Genomic DNA, 7,832 nt, shown 5'->3' with positions numbered 1-7,832 from the left:
AAATGACCATACTTTGTCCTGACTTTGTTTATTAAATTCAATCTTTAATATGAAAACATCATAAACATGTGGATGACAATATACTTAATGAACAATATTTTGACTCATTGAAAAAAAATATTCTTCTATTTTTTTTTTAATTCGGAATAAAGTCACATGCGCCTTTTTGGAACTAAGATTTTATCTCATATGAACTAAGAAAAAGGGCGTATCGGATAAAAATAGGAAAAAGGCTTTACATTAATTAGTTCAAAAGTAACAGTAATCAATTTTTATAATAATATTATATGAAAATATCCTTATATCATANCTGTAACCTGTAAAATCCATAGATTTAGGAGGTCCCTTAGTGGCCGTTAGCTGTAAAAATCCATAGATTAGCCGCACCGTTATATAAGCCGCAGCGTCGAAAAATGGGAAAAAAGGCGCGGCTTATAGTCCGAAAATTACGGTACTTATTATTGTACCTAAAGAAAGTCTGCCCTGATACACACAGTAACTAAGTACTTTTACTTTGACTCTATTCTGCCTAGCAACAGTTATAGGTCAGCACAAGGATTCTAACAATGCTCTGCTCTGATTGGTTAGCTGGCCGGCTCTGGTGTGATTGCTCAACCACTTAGAGATGTCCCGCCCCCATTAGTCTATCACGTACAATGTGTTGGAGCTTCTAGCCAATAGGAGCGTGAGAATTCCGTTGTGATGTCACCGTGTTCCGGAACCTTGGGATTTGTAACCCTCTGCAGACCATTTACATGCACTAAAACCTATAGAACACACACTACAGGAGCAGAACGAGGGCCTCTTTAAAGTGTGTGTGTGTGTGTGTCCTCAGGAGGACGTGGAGCATGAGGATGTGTGTGCGGTGTGTCAGGAGGAAGGAGAGCTCCAGCTGTGTCACGTCTGTCCGCGAGCCTTTCATCCCACCTGCCTGCACCCCCCCCTCAGGACCCCCCCCCGGGGACCCTGGTACTGCCCCAAGTGCCAGAAGAAGGTACTGCACCCCCCACCTTTATTATATATATATATAGAAGTTAATAATATAATAATAATATGTGTGTTCGTTCTAGTTAGATTAGTCAAGGTTCAAGTCTCTCTCAGCATGCAGCAGCTACAGAGGAGATGACAAACTGAAGTCCTCCTCCAACAGAGCTACATGAATATCTATCGGACATCAAACTAATAAAACAGATACGATAGTGCAAGAGAATGTTCTGAGACGTGAACGTTACAAATACAATATAAATAGTGCCCGAAGAGTCTGTGTACAAGTACATGGAATCTGATGTACAGGATCAGAAGAGATCTTAAGAAGTTCAGGTGTTTCAAAGTCTTATGGACTGTGGGAGGAAGCTGGTTTTATAATAATGTGTGTGTGTGTGTGTGTGTGTGTGTGTGTGTGTGTGTGTGTGTGTGTGTGTGTGCAGGTGCTGAACAAAGAGAACATGTCGTGGCCGCAGAACTTCGTCCAGTCCTACGTCACACACAAGACCGGTGAGCAACGCTCTGAGTTATTTATAAAAGTGTGTGTGTGTTAATACCTGTACTAATACGTGTGTGTGTGTGTATTTGTGTGTGTGTGTGTGTGTGTGTGTAGTTCGGCAGGAGGAGAAGCGGCGGCTGCTCCGGAGAAACTCAGAACTGAAGAAGGAGTTCACTCACCTGGAGGAGCAGGACGACAAACTGAACGACACGCTCAAGGTAAACACACACACACACACACACACACACACACACACACACACACACACACACNGAGATCCTTGTGTTTTTTTTTGAGGACTGTGAAATTTGGACGAATGTTGCAATAAGGCAACAGCTTTGCCTTCTCTGCAACCCACCTTGCAACATGTCCCAGCTGTTGCCTTATTGCAACATTCGTCCAAATTTCACAGTCCTCAAAAAAAAACACAAGGATCTCACCCACCCTCCCAGCCCAACAAGAAAACAGCTTTAAATACCCAGACTAACATGACACAGGTAAGGGGGGAGCAATTAGACACAGGTGAGGGGGGAGGAGACAAGCAGGTCCCAGGTGACACAATCGACTCACCACATTTCTACATAAAAAATCCGACTCAAACATAAACAGGTTAACCACCTCATAATCATTTAACAAAATTAACAAACGCACAATAAATAATAAATTTTATGGTTCATAGCAGCAAATGTTTGGTGTGTGTGTGGTGTGTGTGTCGGCTGTCAGTGGCGGAGTCAGTCACCCTGTGACTCGCTCCGTCACAGCAACATTGTGGCACCATTACCCACATTGTAACTTGTTAATATGCAGATCACCTCTGCCTCTTGCATGATGGTGACAGTGCATTAAGGGAAGCGTAGGATGAAAATACAATTAACATGCAAATAAGTCATGTAAATGACACCTACAGTGTATATCGCTGCTGTTCAATTTCTGCTATCCATTCCAGGGCCTATAATAAACTCAGTGTAACTGTTGCAAACTCGGTCTGAACTTAAATTTGTTCCACACTTAATTAAAGTGTTTTTAAAATATGTTTTATTTTTTCTTCTTGTTCCTTGTCTCTTCTTCCTCCATGTCTCAAGCCTTCCATTTATCTCCATCATCTTTCGCTCCCTCCTACGTCCTTTCCTTCATATCAACCCCTTTCCTTCTATCTCTATTTGTCCTTTCCTTCCTTTATCCTTGTTTTTCTTTTTTCTCTCCGTTACTCCCTCCCTCTCCCAGGGCTGACTGATGGTGTGTGGAGGTGAGGCAGACGGACAGGGAGTGAGGGATTGCCCCTGCCAGCCTCTGACATTGGGCCCCATTCAGGCTGGGGAAATGATCGATGTTAAATCTAATTTTAAACACCCCCAGTTTAACTCTGGCAGACAGACGGGGAGTGGAGGCCAGCGTCTGGCAACACAGCTGGGGCAACCTGATAAGACCTGCGGTTCAAGTCTACCTGCAGGTGTGTTTGTGTGCACACATGTGTTTGTGTAATGATCCTTCTTAACTTCAAACAGCTTAGTTGTCACAGGAGCCACCTGTCTTGTGCTTAAAGGGAAGTTGGAGGGCAATACTTTTAGACAGAGAGGAGGATTTCTGAGCCCCTAACCATCATTCCACCAATAATACACAATCAAACTGATAATTTCTGATACACAGCGAGATACTGTACAAGTTATGTCGAAGTTTGTGGAGATCCTTCCAATGTACGAAAAAGCATTGTTAATGGCAACTGAAAATGTGTTTTACAAAAGGCATTCAGGCACACGATTCCTCAATGGTTGAGGCAAAAAGAGGTAAAGTTCCTTATACGAGAACTTGGTGGCTGATTTTCACAGACAAAGTTGACTTTAAGTGAGTTTTCAGGGCTCTCTACGGGGCTTACGGGTTCTTAGGCATCGCAGTCCTGAACAGGCGAAGTTCTGCCGGAATGAACGCCTAAAGATTAAAGGCCGGATCTTTTAGGTATCCTTGCTACTGGGAAATGTGGAGAAGGCATTTAGAGATAACATTTAGAGAATATAATACAAAATAATTATCAGAAATGTCCATTAGTGGTAGCTTGCCAAAAAAGGGAGTATTTCAAGTTACCTGGGCGAGTGTCTAACACTGTGTAAACTACTAGGGCATGGTTTGTCGTACCATTTACGGTTCATGTGGTCAGGCACAATTTGCATCAGGTTTGAAAGACGTACTAAAACACAGAAGTGGTATGTTTTTTTTAATGCCGAATACAAGCAGCGGATGACAGTTGACAACGCCAATTTGTTTCCCCCAAAAGTTGCATATATGCACTGATTACATCCTCTGACATATACATATACTCATACTCATTCACTGATCCCTACTAGATTTTGGTATTTATTGATGGTATTTAGTAGATGGCATTAGCCTTCTTTCTTTCATGGGTCGATTGATTGCGAATGGCCAGACTGTCAGCAACAAGAAGAATCCTGTAACCTCAGCACTATGCACAGTACAGTACGTTGTAGGAAGTCACTGATTTACTTAAGGTGTGCTAAAATTACGGATGGCACCAAGCAACAGCTAACAGCGTTCCAACGCCCAGCAGTTAACTGTGTAGTCTTCGAAACTGAGGAAATATGACAACATTTTCTAGTGCTCCCAAATCAACACAGTCTCACTCCCTGAATGTCCAGGAGCGACGCTTGGTCAGGGTCCCGTGGCGTGCAGGTGCAGTTGTGATGCGCCGAGTCTCCTTCAGCTCCATAAACGGACGCAAAGAGCTTTCAACTGATTGCAATGTGTTCCCATCGGCATCGGTATTTGACAATCAGGGAAGCACCGCATCGGTCCATTTCGGCGGCACTTATGCCCCTTTCACACCACGTTTTCAGGGCCTAGAGCTAGAGCCTGAAAAGTGCCGTTTTTTCCTCTTCACACCGCAGCGGCGCCGCCTCTTAGCTCCGGAATCCGGTTCGTTTCCATCTCCAAAAAATTGACGGTCTAGAAGCAATATTCCGGAGCTAAGAGGCGGCGCCGCTTACGTCTCTCTTACGTCGAGGCGGGGGCAGGGGCATGGGCGGGATCAACCTCCTGAACAACAACAAAATGCCCCTCGTTTTATCCAGGTTTGTACACAACTGCATAAGAGCATACCAAAGCACCAGCGCTTAAATACAGTTCCGCCAAGTGTTGGTTGTTGTCGATGTGGAGGGAATCTTCGCGCGGTTGGTTTTATGAAGCAGGCACGAAACGTTACGCCATGATGCAAACGATGACAAGCGCTAGTACCACCCCGGGCTCTGTGTGGTGTGAACTGTCACATACCCGATCTGCCCCATGGGTGTAATACATAAGAACTGGATACAGCGTTGGAGGCGGGGCCTCATAATTCCTCATAGAGCTGGCTATTGGCGCATGGAGATAAAATGTCCCCCACTTTTGACGGAGAGCAAAACGTCACAGATACCGCGTCATGCCTTAGAAGTACCCGTATATCCTCTCATTAAGGCATGCACAACTTTATCGCACGCCCCCCCCAACGATTAATAATTGAACGAGTCATTTGACGTCGTCTCTCGAAGAAGAAGGTCGCATTTTAATCTTCGAGTGGCCCGAGAGTGTGACCCGATATAGTCTGGAGTGTTTGAAATAACGCCCATGCAAATGTGAGCGATATGATGGATTTTCGATGAAAAACGAAGCGGTCGCGGCGCTAGCAGCTAGGCAGCTAGCCGACTAGCTAGTAATTGATGCTAATCATACACTATGGATCGTTATGTACCTTTATATTACGCTGTAACAGGATCAGTGGTATCCAAGCAACAGACTTAATTTAGATTGAGACTTGTGTGGGTTGTACATGAACCATTCGTATATAAAAAAATATATATAATATATGTATATGGTATGTATATATATAGAGACTGATATTATGTTATTATAGTATATATATGTTGTATATATAGTGTATGCGCGAGTGGCATGCGCTGCATCGTCCAATCAGTGTCGGGGGGGACGTAACAACACAGTTGAGGGGCGGGCGAGTATCTGAGGATTTCATCGAGGGATGGTCTGGTGGGTTTCCTCCGATTATCGACTCTCCATTATCGCTCCTCGCTCCTCGGTCCCTCCGGCAGAAATAAGCACCATGGACGCTTACTCAAGATTGGCCAGCACAAAGTCAACTATCCGGTGATTCACCGAGGACCGACGAGCGAGAAATGAAAATAATCGACCTGAGGATGGCAGTCCCATGTGGCTTTGTTCACAAACCCCGTGATCTTAGTTCCTCAAGCTCTGTGATTGGTTGAGTCTCCAACTGCATTCCATATAAAGAAAAAGTTTCGTTAAAAGATTAAAATCATCTTTATTCAGCCGCGCTTGCTTACTCTTTGAAAGTCAATCACATGAATGCATTGTAATAAAAGGTACGGCTGCATTAATATTCCACATCTGTCGTAGTTCTTCTATTCTATCATACAGCGATCGAGCAACATCAGAATAGACCGGAATGAAATATTACCGTCTGAATTCACATAAAGTTAGTAGTAATATCTTTGTTCTTGATATTATTGTTTTTTTATTTAACTTACTAGATTGCCGCTGGGCCATGTAAGTACCATCTTCTGTGGTGTTGGGGTTTTCCTATCGCCTTTGTGTTCAAATACTGCAAAACATACAAACTACGAATTATATCCGTCGGTTTAAACCTAAACCGGAAACAGCAACTTTCATTTGGTTAACACTGTAACTTGACAGCTTTTTAACCCCAAACATTCTGTGTTAGCACGTATTACACGGTTTAGAGTAATTTGCAATGCAGGTAGATTTTGTTGCTTTTTAATGGGCTGTTTTAAAATGCCTTTTTCTTAATTGTCTTTTCATTTTTGTTACATTCATTTTCATTGTATTATCTTTTATGAAAAACATTTAAATATTAGGAGACCATACAAAATAGGAGGGAAGAGTGAAGGTGCAATGATAAAATATCAGAATAGGAAAATACCAGAAGATACTGTAACAATGAATATCTAGATAAAAACACATTAGTGCGGATGTACAAAAGATATTAATAGGAGGATGTGCAAAAGCAGACAAACTAATTAGGCTTTTTATTAAAACCATTAACATAATGACTTTAGGTTAAGGTCTTCTTTTACGGAATACATGGCTAAGCAAAAGCTTTGGGCGTGGTATCTTGATAAATATTAAGCCTGACAAAGTACTAACGGTTTAACTATATTGCCGGTTTGTTTTGGGACCTTGAACAATCAACTTTCCTGCAATGTGTAACTATGTGAAGCACTTATTTAACAATATTATACATTATTTATTAGTACTCTTGTAAGATGTATGTAAGATAAATAAGAAATGTGCAGAATATGACCAGTTTAATGTGGAGGTGCACACATATTGATAGATGTCTTGTTGAGGTCATTGCATAACTACACCGTAGTTGTGGTATATGTCAATAAACTTGAAAATCTTGAAATCTTTGAAGGGATGTTCGAAATAGCCATTATATACAGTGTTTTGGATGACACGATTACGAGCAATAAGACTAATGAATATGCTTATAGGGTCTGCAGATACATTTCTGTCCTTCTCAGCACCAAGGCTATCAAATATCTGTCTTGATTGTTTGCAGTTGACAAATCACCTTCCACTGAATTTTACCTTCAGGTGTAACTAAAAGTCTGATCTAAGGGTTGTTCTATATTTCGCATCATTAACTCCAAATCTGAAAAGTGAAAAGTAACCTAAAATTAAATGTAGGTGTAGTAAAAATACCAGGTTACCCCTTAAAGAAGCTCAGGATTATAAAAAAGGACTCCCAATCACCTCAGCCACCAACCGGTTCTGTTCTGCTGCCGTCTGGCAGGCTGTACTGCAGCATCCAGACTAAAACCACCAGGACTCAGGGACAGCTTTATCTCAAACAGAGACACAGAAGACATAAATAAATAAACACCTGCACATTTGAAAACAACATCCGTACATTCATCCTGGCTGCTATTAGAAATAGTTAGGACACGTTAGGAATTCTGTTTTGGTTAGTGTGCCGTCGAATGGGATTTCATACCATTTCAAAGTGCATGTTTGAAGCATACTGTGTAAAAACTTCGGCTCACTGCCACTCCAAACATCCAATCACAGGGGCCTTGAGGGACTAATCAGCGCAGGGTTTGTGATGCAAAGCACATGGTGTGAGTCCCAAACAATAGCTGAGGATTCGGCGGTAGTCTTCTGCCATCCTGGAACTGCTGATAAAATATTGGTTTTCTGAATCGAAGGAGGCACACAACAATACAACAGGCACTTGTAAAACCCATTCATAAACACCAATAATGTTGTGTAACTTAAACAAGCATACACCTGGTGGTTTTTGAAGTTG

The 7,832-nt window shown here is 42.2% G+C and overlaps 1 long non-coding RNA gene across 1 annotated transcript; it reads left to right on the top strand.

Moving 5' to 3' along the window:
- The first annotated feature begins 388 nt into the window (after positions 1 to 388).
- LOC104961000 (uncharacterized) lies at positions 389 to 1,695 on the top strand. The gene is made up of 3 exons (XR_800046.1): positions 389 to 994; positions 1,428 to 1,494; positions 1,598 to 1,695. It is a non-coding gene; the product is annotated as an uncharacterized lncRNA (long non-coding RNA).
- Positions 1,696 to 7,832: the final 6,137 nt, after the last annotated feature.

This window comes from Notothenia coriiceps, unplaced genomic scaffold (genome assembly GCF_000735185.1).
Source record: "Notothenia coriiceps isolate Sejong01 unplaced genomic scaffold, NC01 NC01_scaffold00032676, whole genome shotgun sequence".
NCBI classification, from domain to species: Eukaryota; Metazoa; Chordata; class Actinopteri; order Perciformes; family Nototheniidae; genus Notothenia; species Notothenia coriiceps.
Note: the sequence above shows the minus strand (reverse complement) of the source record. Positions and strands in the feature narration are given on the sequence as shown.